This window comes from Lepidochelys olivacea (assembly GCF_965140295.1).
Source record: "Lepidochelys olivacea isolate rLepOli2 genome assembly, chromosome: 1".
Taxonomy (NCBI): Eukaryota; Metazoa; Chordata; order Testudines; family Cheloniidae; genus Lepidochelys; species Lepidochelys olivacea.
Genome location: NC_140411.1, coordinates 11,741,417 through 11,756,833, shown reverse-complemented (window position 1 = coordinate 11,756,833; position 15,417 = coordinate 11,741,417). Strand labels below are relative to the sequence as shown.

Genomic DNA, 15,417 nt, shown 5'->3' with positions numbered 1-15,417 from the left:
CCCTACTGTAATCTTGTAGCTTTCAAATATGCGGTCTCTTCCTCCTACTCTCTGCCCCTCCCCCCTCCGCCCCAAATAAGAGCCACCACGAATTCATTTCCCTATTCATTTGCTCCGAAAATCAGAATCAGTGAAAAACGGCTGCACCGGGCAGTATTTCAAGGGCAGCAGGCAAAGGTGGCAGATCGATCATTTTAAATAGTGTCATTGACCCTAGCACAAAGCTCTTTACAAAGCAGCATTTCTCCTAGGGGAGCAGAAAACTGTTTACTTATTATATGCTTGAAAGTAAATTCTTAAGCTCTCAAGGAGAAAGTGCTGCTCCCATAAAACTTGCAGGGACTTTCCACGTTTCTGACAGGCGTTAACAGAGCACAGCCAGATGCAAGGGCAACCAGATTTCAGTTCACGCAATCTAGGTCAAAGTTTCATGAACTGATATTTACATTGCAGGGGACTCGGACAAAGGTCCCTCTTGTTTGGTGTCTAAGACGAACAGATATAAAGCACTGAGATAAGCACCCATTTTGTATGCTTCATCTAACTCAGCCAAACCATAGAGAGCTGTGGAAATGGTCCACCAGCCGCTAGTCAAGGTGCTGAAGGTTGGCTCACTTTCCTGTACCAACAATATTGAGGGGGAGTCAGCATATTATGCACATGGGCCTCTCTTAGCCATTTTAGGATTTTAGAGGTACTGGGGCAGACCTTCAGCTACTGTAAATTGTAACAGCTCCAATGGATGCCAGCAGAGAATCTGCCCCATTAACTTTGGGGATGAGAACTTCTCTTAGATGCCATTTTCTCCTTTTTATTTCTGTGTTCTCAGAGGCCCTGAGCCTCAATAACCCCCTCCTCTGGCCTGGGAGGATGTGGTTCCGTCCTAAGTCCATCAATGCAGATCCTTGAATCTATCATGCATGCGTTGCTTGGGAGCAGTACTCCAAACCTTTTGAGGTGGGGGCGGGGGCAAGGTACTGAGCCTAGAATTTGAACTAAGATCTCGAACAAGGCCAGCCTGCTATAGTTATTTTTAAATTACAAAATCTTACTAATGTAAAGTATGACTACCAGGGATTCTGATGTTTTCCTTGCCTAAAGCTCTTATCATTGTACTCTGGATTGCTGCACTTGGGGGGAATGGGTGCAGCGAACCCTGAAGAAACACCCAGCAAAGGTACTGTAGGGAACAATTCTTTAGTGGTAGTGAGATAGATTACCTAGTCTAATACATCTTTTCCATCTATAACTTCTAATATACTAGTCTTGATCCAAGTGCACCATTCTCATTTATTAATAACACTTTTATTAATAGCAGCACAGGTCTTATTAGCTGGGGACTTGAAAAAGGAAACACTCCTGTTAGTACTTGAGCTTAGTGGAGCTTGCGTAAATGGAGAAATAAACGCAGCAAATTAAAGCTCAGCAAGGGACACACACACAGCTTAGAAATATCGAGTTAGCTAGCTTCCTTTTACTAAATTTGTGGATCATTTACAATTTACTAGCTATAAAACTGAAATACTTAAATTTGTGTGTATTAAGTGAAAATTTTCAGTGAAGAGGACAAGCTACCTTACCAATAAATATAGATGACATACTATACACGACATCTTCTCCTTGGAATAAGAAAGAAAATGGATTTAAACATGTATCCAAAGACTGGTACCCAAACAGTACCCAACAGACAGCAAGGGAGTGAACGCTAGCTAAGACTAACTTTATAACTCTTTATAATGGAAATTATTACAAGGCTATTGGAGAAATCCCATAGAAATGAAAATAAAAATGAAAGAAACTATTTTTGGATTTTTTTAAGCCATCATGAGACATAAGAAGTTATTTAAAAGAAAGAGGAAAGCATCCTCTGCTGTAAACTTGTGTTGTTAATAAATATGGACCGAAAATAATACTCTTGGTTCAGGAGATTTAACAAAGCCACATTTAACAATTGAGCTCTATTGTTATAATGAGCCATCATATCCTGCAGCACCTTTTGATTTTCTTTGGCAGTCTCCTATCCAAATACTCCTGGACCTACAGTAGGTTAGCTAATGAGATTTAACTAGGTCACAGCCTGAAGTGATATGAATGCACCAGAAACACCAATTTAAAATAATTTGGTTGCGGTTAAGACAATTATAAACTGAAAATATACACAAATCTTCCCATGGTACCCTCTCACCTGCTGCCCACTCTGCCTATCAGTTCTGCCTGCCCTGCCAAACTTTTCCTTACATCTAATCCTAGCAGAAGAATAGCTGTGCAATTATTCCTCTACATTGTGTGCATGTTAAGGCACCACACAATGGGGTTCTTAACCCCAAGAAGATAAAGGTATGTAGGAAGAGTATGTGGAAAAAGCCATTGGCTGAGTATCACTGTATTAGTTAGTTATAGATTTATGTACAAATCAATGTAAATCACTAGTTTACAGACACAATATTAACTTAGGGCATGTCTGCACTGCAAAATGAAGTCAACCTAACTTATGTTGGCATACAGCTGCTGCCGTAGTTACATCGCTTGTGCTTGGTCCCCACCAGAAGCACTTGCACCAATTGAACTGTCTGTGTGGGGCATTATGGGATGGCTTCTGAAAGCCAGCAACAGTCGATGTAAGCAATGCAGTGTCTCCGCTGACACTGCGTCGACCTAACTGCATCGACATTGACTCTACGTGTCTTGTGGAGGTGGAGTTATTAAGTAGGTGCAGCAGGTAAGTTATGTCAGTGGGAGCTAAATTTTAGAGTAGACACTTCCATAGTTTGATGGACATAAGCTGCCTTGCGTTGATCTAACTCTGTAGTGTAGACCAGGGCTTAATAAGCCACATTTCAGCTAGAGGTGTCTGAGCCAGGTGAGTACTGGGAATGAGAAGTGAACAGGAGAGAGAGTGGATTGCATACTAGTCAGAGGAAAGAAGATTGAGGAAATTAGGACCAGCTCTAAGTTCATTGGTGCTTTAGGTAATGCCTCTGTACTGGGAGGCTGATTGTCAGGAGCAGGTGTGGAGTGATTGCAGGCCTGAGTTCCAGGTTGGTTCCTGAGGGAGTGTAGTGGCTGGTGTAGGGGGTACTGGATAGTGAGGGACTTTTGTACATCACATGGAATGTATTTGGAAAAGACGTGTGCACAAAATGAAAGGAGCTGAAGTGAATTTATGTTCAGGATCCTCATCTGCTCACCTTCCTGCTTTCCTACCTGTTGGTCTGTAACTGTGGCAGACGGTGCCATGCCAGGCATTAGAATGTGCGCTCTTCAGGACAGGGAGTGAGTCTGTGTTTGTAAGATGGATACAATGAATAAACAACAATAACAAAGGCAGTTCCTGTTTTCTTGATGTTTCCTGGGTTGTTCTTGATCCAGTTTTCCATCCCCTCCCCTCAGCATCTCTATCTATCCTTAAATACCACTCTTTAGGGCAGGGTACTTATCTTCTGGCCATCTGGTCTCCTCCTGTGATTATTATTTATTATGTGTACTCTGGTTGTGCCTAGAGGCCAGGACCCCATTGTGCTAGGGACTGTACCTGTTCTATTGTATTGTATATAGGTTCTTATATCATGCTCATTGTTGTAGTATGTGAGCATTTTCCAGTAGTGTGTTAAGTGATGTGACATGTGGCTTGTTCTTTCATCCTCTTCCCATGTGAAGAACTGTGTGTTCAATGAAGTGTTTAGTTTTAGTAGGGGTGGTTGTTGTTATGCAATGCACAGACAATCCAGGAAGTTTTTGGAGAGTGTTGGGGACAACTTCCTGGTACAAGTGCTGGAGGAACCAAGTAGGGGCCGTGCTCCTCTTGACCTGCTTCTTACAAACGGGAAGAATTGGTAGGGGAAGTAGAAGTGGATGGCAACCTAGGTAACAGCAACCATGAGATGGTTGAGGTCAGGATCCTGACAAAAGGAAGAAAGAAGTGTAGCAATATACGGATCCTGGACTTAGAATCATAGAATATCAGGGTTGGAAGGGACCCCTGAAGGTCATCTAGTCCAACCCCCTGCTCGAAGCAGGACCAATTCCCAGTTAAATCATCCCAGCCAGGGCTTTGTCAAGCCTGACCTTAAAAACCTCTAAGGAAGGAGATTCTACCACCTCCCTAGGTAACGCATTCCAGTGTTTCACCACCCTCTTAGTGAAAAAGTTTTTCCTAATATCCAATCTAAACCTCCCCCACTGCAACTTGAGACCATTACTCCTCGTTCTGTCATCTGTCATCACTTCAGAAAAGCAGCCTTAGACTCCCTTAGGGAACTGATGGGCAGGATCCCCTGGGAGGCTAATATGAGGGGAAAAGGAGTCCAGGAGAGTTGGCTATATTTTAAAGAAGCCTTATTGAGGGTGCAGGAACAAACCATCCCGATGTGCAGAAAAAACAGCAAATGTGGCAGGAGACCAGCTTGGCTTAACAGTGAAATCTTCGGTGAGCTTAAACTCAGAAAGGAAGCTTACAAGACATGGAAATTTTTACAGGTGACTAAGGAGGAAATTTCTTTGAAAATTCATGGTGATCAGGGGAGGTCCTAGACGATTGGAAAAAAGAAAATATAGTGCCCATATTGAAAAAAGGGAAGAAAGAGAACCCGAGGAACTGCAGACCGGTCAGCCTCACTTCCGTCCTTGGCAAAATCATGGAACAGGTCCTCCAGGAATCCATTTTGAAGCACTTGGAGGAAAGGAAGGTGACAGTCAACATGGATTCACCAAGGGCATGTCATGCCTGACTAACAAAATTGCCTTCTATGATGAGATAACTGGCTCTGTGGATATGGGGAAATCGGTGGATTTGATATATCTTGACTTTAGCAAAGCTTTTGATTCGGTCTCCCACAGTATTCTTGCCAGCAAGTTAAAGAAGTATGGATTGGATGAATGGACTATAAGGTGGATAGAAAGCTGGCTAGATTGTCGGGCTCAACAGGTAGTGATCAACGGCTCAATGTCTAGTTGGCAGCCGGTATCAAGCGGAGTGCCCCAGGGGTCAGTCCTGGGGCCAGTTTTGTTCAACATCTTTATTAATGATCTGGATGATGGGATTAATTGCACCCTCAGCAAGTTCGCAGATGACACTGAGCTGTGGGGAGAAGTAGATATGCTGGAGGGTAGGGATAGGGTCCAGAGCGACCTAGACAAATTGGAGGATTGGGCCAAAAGAAATCTGATGAAGTTCAACAAGGACAAGTGCAGAGTCCTGCACTTAGGACGGAAGAAACCTTTGCAACACTACAGGCTGGGGACCGACTGGCTCAGCAGCAGTTCTGCAGAAAAGGACCTGGGGATTACAGTGGACAAGAAGCCAGATACGAGTCAGAAGTGTGTCTTTGTTGCCAAGAAGGTCAACAGCATATTGGGCTGTGTTAGTAGGAGCATTGCCAGCAGATTGAGGCAAGTGATTATTCCCCTCTATTTGGCACTGGTTAGGCCACACCTGGAGTATTGTGTCCAGTTTTGGTCCCCCCACTACAGAAGGGATGTGGACAAGTTGGAGAGAGTCCAGCGGAGGGCAATGAAAATGATCAGGGGGCTGGGGCACATGACTTACAAGGACAGGCTGAGGGAACTGGGCTTAGTTGGTCTGAAGAAGAGAAGAGTGAGGGGGGATTTGATAGCAGCCTTCAACTATCTGAAGGGGGGGTTCCAAAGAGAATGGAACTAGGCTGTTCTCAGTGGTGGCAAATGACAGGACAAGGAGCAATGGTCTCAAGTTGCAGTTGGGGAGGTCTAGGTTGGATATTAGTAAACACTATTTCACTAGGCGGGTGGTGAAGCACTGGAATGGGTTACCTAGAGAGGTGGTGTAATCTCCATCCTTAGAGGTTTTTAAGGCCTGGCTTGATAATGCCCTGGCTGGGATGATTTAGTTGGTGTTGGTCCTGCTTTGAGGTGACCTCCTGAGGTCTCTTCCAACCCTGATCTGCTATGATTCTATGTACACGTTGCTATATGCTTGTACAAGTGAAGGCAGGTCAAAAACTGCCTCGCACTTGGAGCGGAAGGTGGTGAGATTTGTAATGGTCCTTAGTAACATGAGCTGTTCATTTCACAGTCTGGCACCAGCCTCCAAGAAAGCTCTGTCTCCTGCACAGATGATCTTTATGCATGTATTTTGCAAACATATAATATCGATCTAACTCTCTACATGGTGGTTTAATCTGCACTAGAGGAATGTAAATTCTAATATGCACTAATGTGTTGCACACTAATATGCCCATGTGAACTCTGCTTTCAAACACTATTACATTGAGAGGCACTTGGGAACTTTGAGTGTGCACCAGGAGGGGCCACACTGGCCCGTTATAGAACACAATAGGCTACTGCAGACTAAAGCACCATGTAGACAAACTCAGAGAGACAGCCTCTGCCCCAAACAGCATTCTGGAGATAGGCTTCTGACCCATGACGTTCTTCCGGCCCATTGCGTGGTTCTGCAATAGAATTCATACAGGAGCCATGGAACTCTCCTTGCAACATGGTATCCCATGTGGCCACTTACTCAACGCCTAAAGCTCACCTTGGAGGAAACAGATTAAGGAAAGAAGGAGGGGCTGGTTTTGTAACTGGTAATTAGTATAGAGAATAGTCCTAAGCACTGGGCACCTCAGGCAGTGCTGATCTGAGCAACATAGCCACAGTAAATTGCACAGACAGTTCACATTCAAGGTAATTTGTGGTTGTCACTCTACACCAAAGCCACTCACAACTTCATGGAGACTCCAGGGAATAAAACTCCTGCTGCTAACGCTCCTGTTATGTGGGCTCAGGGAGAATCACCTGTTGTTTATAGTAGTATAGGACTCCGACTCACAGCTGAGCACTTTTGATTTCATCTAGCAGAGGGCAGTGGTACACATACATACATCGGCAGCTCAACACACTACAGTTTTGTTTTGTGTCTTTCATACAACCTCAATCCCCAAAAGCTCATGGAGTTGAATCCACCAGTCATGTCCAAAGATAAACAATTAAAAATAGCAGAGAGAAGGAAATGAGGAGGTTACACACAAGGCAGAAGAGAAATCCTTTTGCTGACACTTGAAATCTCAGCATGTTACATAAATGGAGAAGATGGGTATTATGCAATATCAACCTGTTTGAATAATTTCTCAAGACAAAGCTTCCCCATTGTGTTGATTATTCTGTAGCAGATTTTACACTCCTGTCTTCATGCATCTGAAAAAGTGGGGTTTTTACCCACAAAAGCTTATGCCCAAATAAATCTGTTAGTCTTTAAGGTGCCACCTGACTCCTCATTGTTTTTGTGGATACAGACTAACATGGCTATCCCTCTGATAGTCCTGTCTTCATGACCATGTTTACTTTACAAAATTTTCAAAGGAGCGTGTCTAAAGGTTGGCTCTAACAAAGGGATATGTAGAGTCAGTATTTTGACAACCTCCAGAAGCAGGATGCCTTGTGCTGACACACAGCATTCCCATTACAGCCTCAGGACGTAACCAGGACTAGTGGTTTTTGCTAGCTGATGTTTGTTCTGAAGTTCAATCCACTTTGATGAGTGTTGATGAGTTAGTGGTTGTCTGGTTTTTGTTTTGTTTTTGTGAGGGTCATATTGCATAACTAGTACTAGCTGAAGTCAGCCCCAGGACAGGCAGAAACCAGACAAACTGCCTATTTCAGTCCTAGGTTTCTCTCAAGTATAGTCTTTCCCTCAAGTCCAAATTCTGTGGTGTATTAGCATTTGCAGTGCTGACAGATGACAGACTGTATTCTAGGCTAAGGCTACTGTCATAGGGTGATTGGCCCCTTTAAGGGGAGAAGGGGTCACCTACACTGTGCTATATTTAATTAGCTGCTTCCCAGCCTGAGAAGACAGGACTACAGAAGATCATATGATAGTCTAATGGTCCCCTGTGTCTTATAAAAAAGACTGAGAGAGATCAGCCTGGGAGGATCCACAAGGAGTGGGAGGGCTCATGTAGAAGGCCCCGAGCCAGGGTCTGCAGGAGGCTGGGTACTCCAAGGGATCCCACTTGGGGAACAAGTGCTCTATACCAGATCAGGGGAAATACTCTGAAAGGTAGTACAGAAGGGACTAGGAAAAGGGCCCAGAGGGCAGGCTGAAGAAAAGTTCTGAAGAACAAAGGACTATTTTTGTTTGGGACTTTTTTGTTGGACTTTCGCTACCTTGGAAAGGGTTAAGTTTATCACTTGGTTGTAAGGGCTGAACCATATCTCCAACACAGACCAGTGTCTGGAAAGCTGAGGAGACCAACATCAAGGATGGAAACTGAGGAAGGGAGTGCGAGCTCCATCATACTGTGTTATAGGGCAGCCATACCCAATGACAGCTACCAAATTATTTCAGCAACCTTAAGACAGCATTTCGACCCAGGTCCCCAGATATGAGCAATTACTGCAGTAACTCTTTGTATCACTCCCTCATGGCTTTAATTCTGACTATTTCTTATGTTAGGTCTCTGCGAGGGTCCTCAGCCTGCCTTACTATATTTACCATCCTGCTCCAAAGATGCCCTGCTGTGCCTCACTATAGCCCTGCTCCAGTGCTCTGCTAAAGAAGGAGGCAAGAATCAGGTTTTAATTAATATCTGACCTGTTTGTGTTCCTGGGCTGAAGGAAGTCAATGGGGTTGCACAAGGTGTAAGTCAATGAACAGTTTGTGCACTTGTTTCACACCCACCGCCTGGGTCAGTTTGGATTTTTGGATGCACATGCATTGTGGGCAGAACCAAGGATTTTTAGTTCCCCAAACCAAACTCTACTCCCGCTTTGGCTAAAGGAGAATCTTCTTTAGTTGCAGTAATATTAGGCTTTCTAGCCTCTCTAGTTTGCTGCCACTAGATACAAAATATAGATACAAAAAATAGATAGCCACAGAGATACAAAACCTTTTAGCAATTCTGATGCCATCCAGCTGAGGGCAGTTGTGCATATGCCTACCTGCCCACATATTGGGAGAGTGAGAGAAGCAAAACCTAGTTTTATAAAGATTTTAAGAAGTACTTTCCTTCATTCACAATCTAAAGGAAAGTCCAGGCTGTCACTCAGATTCTCTCCCTTGTAGACTGACACTGAATGGGTATTATCATGTTTGGGAGAGGTTACAAATAGAAGGGACTGGTTATGATTTTCTGCTCACTGTACGGTAGTTGTATATCAACAACAATCCTGAAGAGCTAGGAACTGCCGGAAGAGGGTTCTCTGTTAATACTTTTTATGGCTATGGCATCTTCTGTCTGAGGGGCTCAAACATTTGCTCATTGAGTCTCACAGCTCCCGTGTACAGTAGGCAATTTTACAGATGCAGGAATCTGAGGCACAGAAAAGTGACAGCTCAGATCCAAAAAGAGATTTGTGCATTACAATGCTCAGCATCACAACACCTAAGTTTTAGGTGCCTAGAAAATCACAGGACTAACAGCACCAGCCACTGAGTTAGGTGCTTAAGCCCCCTATACAATGGATGGGGAGAGTTAAGTGCTTAACTATACAATCCACAAAAGCCAGCATGCTAAGCATGGAGCTGCCTGAGCCATCCAATAGGAGATGCCAAGGAGAGGAGGCTGTCCTAAGCCACACCCATCTCATAGAGATAGGCACTTAAATCAAGGCTATAGGGAGGCACCTATCGCTGCTTGCAATCCACAGCCAGGAACCCCTGCACTGAAGTGACACGGCTTAGGTGCCTAAGTTATTTCTTGTGAGAAGTAGTGAGGCAGGCACCTAAATCCCTGCAAACTTGTCAGATGAGGAGGTGATGCCATCACCCACCATATAACATTTAACTCAGTGGTTAGAGAGCTCACCTAGGATGTGAAAGGTCAGATTCATAGAATCATAGAATCATAGAATATCAGGGTTGGAAGGGACCCCTGAAGGTCATCTAGTCCAACCCCCTGCTCGAAGCAGGACCAATTCCCAGTTAAATCATCCCAGCCAGGGCTTTGTCAAGCCTGACCTTAAAAACCTCTAAGGAAGGAGATTCTACCACCTCCCTAGGTAACGCATTCCAGTGTTTCACCACCCTCTTAGTGAAAAAGTTTTTCCTAATATCCAATCTAAACCTCCCCCACTGCAACTTGAGACCATTACTCCTCGTTCTGTCATCTGCTACCATTGAGAACAGTCTAGAGCCATCCTCTTTGGAACCCCCTTTCAGGTAGTTGAAAGCAGCTATCAAATCCCCCCTCATTCTTCTCTTCTGCAGGCTAAACAATCCCAGCTCCCTCAGCCTCTCCTCATAACTCATGTGTTCCAGTCCCCTAATCATTTTTGTTGCCCTTCGCTGGACTCTCTCCAATTTATCCACATCCTTCTTGAAGTGTGGGGCCCAAAACTGGACACAGTACTCCAGATGAGGCCTCACCAATGTCGAATAGAGGGGAACGATCACGTCCCTCGATCTGCTCGCTATGCCCCTACTTATACATCCCAAAATGCCATTGGCCTTCTTGGCAACAAGGGCACACTGCTGACTCATATCCAGCTTCTCGTCCACTGTCACCCCTAGGTCCTTTTCCGCAGAACTGCTGCCTAGCCATTCGGTCCCTAGTCTGTAGCTGTGCATTGGGTTCTTCCGTCCTAAGTGCAGGACCCTCACTTTCAATTCCTCACTCTGCCTGAGGGGGAGAGAATTTGAACAGGATCTCCCACACCTTTCGGAGTGCTCTAACTATGGGATGTTCTGATGGGGAGTGTCCCTCAATCTCTCCTGGTGAAGCTGTTCCACTGTGGATAAATACTTAGAGTCATTGACCAGAGTGAGACAAGGTAGCCTGGTAGTTAGGGCATCCACTTAAGAGGCGGGAGATCCAGTCCCTCTCCTCCAAAGACTCTTTAATCATTTATACACAGTTGAGGCACCTACAGGATTGGGAGACATCTAAAAGGCTATTTTGTGGGTTGCAGTGATGCCTAAAACTGGGAATCAGGTGCCTAAGAACCGTTGTGGATCTTAAGCCTAAGTCACACAGGCAGTCTGCGGAAGACAGGGGATTAAACCTTCATCTCCCATTTCCAAAACACTAGGGTCACCGTTTGTCTCCCTTGATAATGCTAGGTGAAAATGGAACAGTGGCATCTGTAAAATGTTTTACAGTAGTGCTGTAGTTCAGAGCCTTTCCCCTAAAGCTCAACAGATCAAAGGCAGCCAAGTTTAGCAGTGACTGAAAGTCATTACCAACTGATGACTATTCAGTGTCCTTTGTGAAAAGAGTTGGATGACTCTTAGTCCAGTCCCTAGGGGACAGACATCCCCCTCATAAAAACTACCATCACAACTGGTATCGTTGTCTCCCTGGCCCTGAAAGAAAATTTCAGCTGAAACATTTATATGGAGAAGAAGAATATCTAAAGTTCTAACAGTTAATGGTAGCAAAGGAAAATAGCACAGGAGATACAACGTCATGTTTCTGGGTTTAAATTATCTCGAATTATTAAGGACAGGGGAAAACCTTCATGGGAAGCAGTTTATCCCACATCTGGCTATTGTGAGGCTCTTATTTTCCCTTTGAAGCATCACATGCTGGCAACTGTCAGAGACAGGGTACTGGACTACATAGCTGGGGCTCTGGTCTGAACCAGCATGGCAATTCTATATTTCTGTGACCAAGGACTGGACGAGTTGTGGAGAGCAAAGCACTCTCTCCACCCTAGAGTTGAGCCAACTAAGTCAAGGCTGAGAAAGATTGCTGGGACAATGCAGGGGAACCTGCACTGAAATTGCTATACTGCTAAACTGCTTGTTCTGTGACTTGAAGACTCGGCTCTCCAAAGCTAATAATTCCACCCCATTCGCCGGCAGGCTGTTCACATAATAAATAAACGTGCTGCAACATAGCATGATGTTCACTCTGTACACCTGTCATGCAGCCACTAGAGCTGCTGGGATCACTGTCACCATACAAAGAGAAAAGGAGTACTTGTGGCACCTTAGAGACTAACCAATTTATTAGAGCATAAGCTTTCGTGAGCTACAGCTCACTTCATCGGATGCATATCGTGGAAACTGCAGCAGGCTTTATATATACACAGAGAATATGAAACAATATCTCCTCCCACCCCACTGTCCTGCTGGTAATAGCTTATCTAAAGTGATCATCAAATTGGGCCATTTCCAGCACAAATCCAGGTTTTCTCACCCTCCACCCCCCCACACAAATTCACTCTCCTGCTGGTGACTACAAGCCGTCAAGAACACTATCCCCGATAATGTCACGGCTAACCTGGTAGCTGAACTTTGTGACTTTGTCCTTAACCCTAACTACTTCACATTTGGGGACAATGTTTACCTTCAGATCAGCGGCACTGCTATGGGTACCCACATGGCCCCACAGTATGCCAACATTTTTATGGCTGATTTAGAACAACGCTTCCTCAGCTCTCGTTCCCTAAAGCCCCTACTCTACTTGCGCTATATTGATGACATCTTCATCATCTGGACCCATGGAAAAGAAGCCCTTGAGGAATTCCACCATGATTTCAACAATTTCCATCCCACCACCAACCTCAGCCTGGTCCAGTCCACACAAGAGATCCACTTCCTGGACACTACAGTGCTAATAAACAATGGTCACATAAACACCACCCTATACCGGAAACCTACTGACCGCTATTCCTACCTGCATGCCTCCAGCTTTCACCCTGACCACACCACACGATCCATCGTCTACAGCCAAGCTCTGCGATACAACCACATTTGCTCCAACCCCTCAGACAGAGACAAACACCTACAAGATCTCTGTCAAGCTTTCTTACAACTACAATACCCACCTGCAGAAGTAAAGAAACAGATTGATAGAGCCAGAAGAGTTCCCAGAAGTTACCTACTACAGGACAGGCCTAACAAAGAAAATAACAGAACGCCACTAGCCGTCACCTTCAGACCCCAACTAAAACCCCTCCAACGCATTATTAAGGATCTACAACCTATCCTAAAGGATGACCCAACACTCTCACAAATCTTGGGACACAGGCCAGTCCTTGCCTACAGACAGCCCCGCAACCTGAAGCAAATACTCACCAACAACCACATACCACACAACAGAACCACTAACCCAAGAACTTATCCTTGCAACAAAGCCCGTTGCCAATTGTGCCCACATATCTATTCAGGGGACACCATCACAGGGCCTAATAACATCAGCCACACTATCAGAGGCTCGTTCACCTGCACATCCACCAATGTGATATATGCCATCATGTGCCAGCAATGCTCCTCTGCCATATACATTGGTCAAACTGGACAGTCTCTACGTAAAAGAATAAATGGACACAAATCAGATGTCAAGAATTATAACATTCATAAACCAGTCGGAGAACACTTCAATCTCTCTGGTCACGCAATCACAGACATGAAGGTCGCTATCTTAAAACAAAAAAACTTCAAATCCAGACTCCAGCGAGAAACTGCTGAATTGGAATTCATTTGCAAATTGGATACTATTAATTTAGGCTTAAATGGAGACTGGGAGTGGCTAAGTCATTATGCAAGGTAGCCTGTTTCCTCTTGTTTTTTCCTACCCTCTCCCCCAGATGTTCTGGTTTAACTTGGATTTAAACTTGAAGAGTGGTCAGTTTGGATGAGCTATTACCAGCAGGAGAGTGAGTTTGTGTGTGTATGGGGGTGCAGGGGGATGTGAGAAAACCTGGATTTGTGCAGGAAATAGCCCAACTTGATTGTCATGCACATTGTGTAAAGAGTTGTCACATTGGATGGGCTATCACCAGCAGGAGAGTGAATTTGTGTGGGGGGGTGGAGGGTGAGAAAACCTGGATTTGTGCTGGAAATGGCCCACCTGATGATCACTTTAGATAAGCTATTACCAGCAGGACAGTGGGGTGGGAGGAGGTATTGTTTCATATTCTCTGTGTATATATAAAGCCTGCTGCAGTTTCCACGATATGCATCTGAGGAAGTGAGCTGTAGCTCACGAAAGCTTATGCTCTAATAAATTGGTTAGTCTCTAAGGTACCACAAGTACTCCTTTTCTTTTTGCGAATACAGACTAACACGGCTGTTACTCTGAAACCTGTCACCATACAGTCTGTGTAGAGATGCAGCTCCGCTAGATTAATGCTTGATTTTTCTGTCACCCTAACACCTACCAGCTCCTTGTCACAGTCTTTGTCATCTGGCCAAGGAGATGAAGCAGCAACATGCTCCTTAATTGATGAGATGAGTCTCTGGTCAGGAATCCAGTCCAAGTCCCTCTCCTTGCAATACAGAGCACTATTTCCATGTCACCAACTTCAGGGGTTAAATATACTCAGACATAGGAAACGGCTTATGTCTCCCTAGAAATCCACCCTGCCCTAAAATAAATGCAAGACATCAGAAAAGTGAGTCTGGGTTAGTGAAATCTCCTACAGTGAAATGACTTTCTTGAACAACACTGGAACTTTTGTTCTATTTCACTAGATTATTTCACTCCAAGTGGGTTATGCCTAAGGCTGCAGTGTAAAAGTATGGTTGTTTTGTTAGAACAAGAGACTCAAAGAAATAAAACAAGGACAGAGAACTCCTCATGGAACAAACAGTACAGAACATTTGTGCCCACTCCCTCTTTTTGAGCTGCTAAGAAATCCAAGTCCTGCACAGTCTAAGAAGTTGTATAAAAGTAACCCACTGGGGAAAGCAGCTCAGGCAGCTACGGATTTATAGACATATGAGCTGTGCTGAGGTCTGAATCTGGAGGAAAAACCAAAACAAGTTAAGCAACAAGCAGCTCAATTACCTTCTTTCTTATAACAAAGCACTCGGGATACTCACAATTTCTAGACACCCCTTTTCATAGTCTCAGTGCTGCTGTAGCAAACAACATTCCTCAGCCCATGTGTTTTCTAGCCATAGACTACTTTAGTTTTCAGCGTGGGGCGGGGTGTTTGTGTGGAGGGGAGGGACTTAGCGTATGCTTCTGATTTGAAATTGCCAAAAGTTTTTTTTCTAACTTTCAATTTTGCAATCTGTCTGTCTGCACTCGGATTTTCTGTGATTTGTGTTGGTTTTAAGCCTTTTATTTACACATTTTTGGAGCCAAAAATTTCAGAGGCTGTTTGTTTGTTTGAATTTTTAGCCAATAACTTTGAAAATGTAATAGCTCTTGATTTAAAAAAGAAATCCCAACAAAAACAGCAATCTTTGCTCTTATTCTATCCATATTGCAAAATTCCTGTTTCTCACCCCTTCCCCTCATATATTGCTAGGATCCACCTCATGTTGGATTATCAACCCTCCAGGATTGCCCTGGAGTCTCCAGGAATTAAAAATTAATCTTTCATTAAAGATTATGTCATGTGATGAAACCTCCAGGAATATGTCTAACCAAAATTGGCAACCCTAATCTGATGTGCTTAGTTCATCATATTTGACTTATTCTAATTTGTTACTTGTGGCTTTCTAAGATGCAGTGTTGGTTATGCATTTGTGATTTAGAGCAT

At 44.2% G+C, this 15,417-nt stretch overlaps 1 protein-coding gene across 4 annotated transcripts in view; it reads right to left on the bottom strand.

Moving 5' to 3' along the window:
- SLCO2B1 (solute carrier organic anion transporter family member 2B1) overlaps positions 1 to 14,841 on the bottom strand; it is a 110,168-nt gene extending 95,327 nt beyond the window's left edge. For 3 of the 4 annotated variants that reach the window (XM_084617421.1, XM_084617423.1, XM_084617424.1), the window contains exon 1: positions 14,750 to 14,841. The gene's annotated coding sequence lies outside the window, so the exon portion shown is untranslated. Of the gene's footprint in view, positions 1 to 14,085; positions 14,293 to 14,749 lie in introns of all 4 variants that reach the window. The other variant, XM_084617422.1, reaches the window with a different exon arrangement.
- Positions 14,842 to 15,417: the final 576 nt, after the last annotated feature.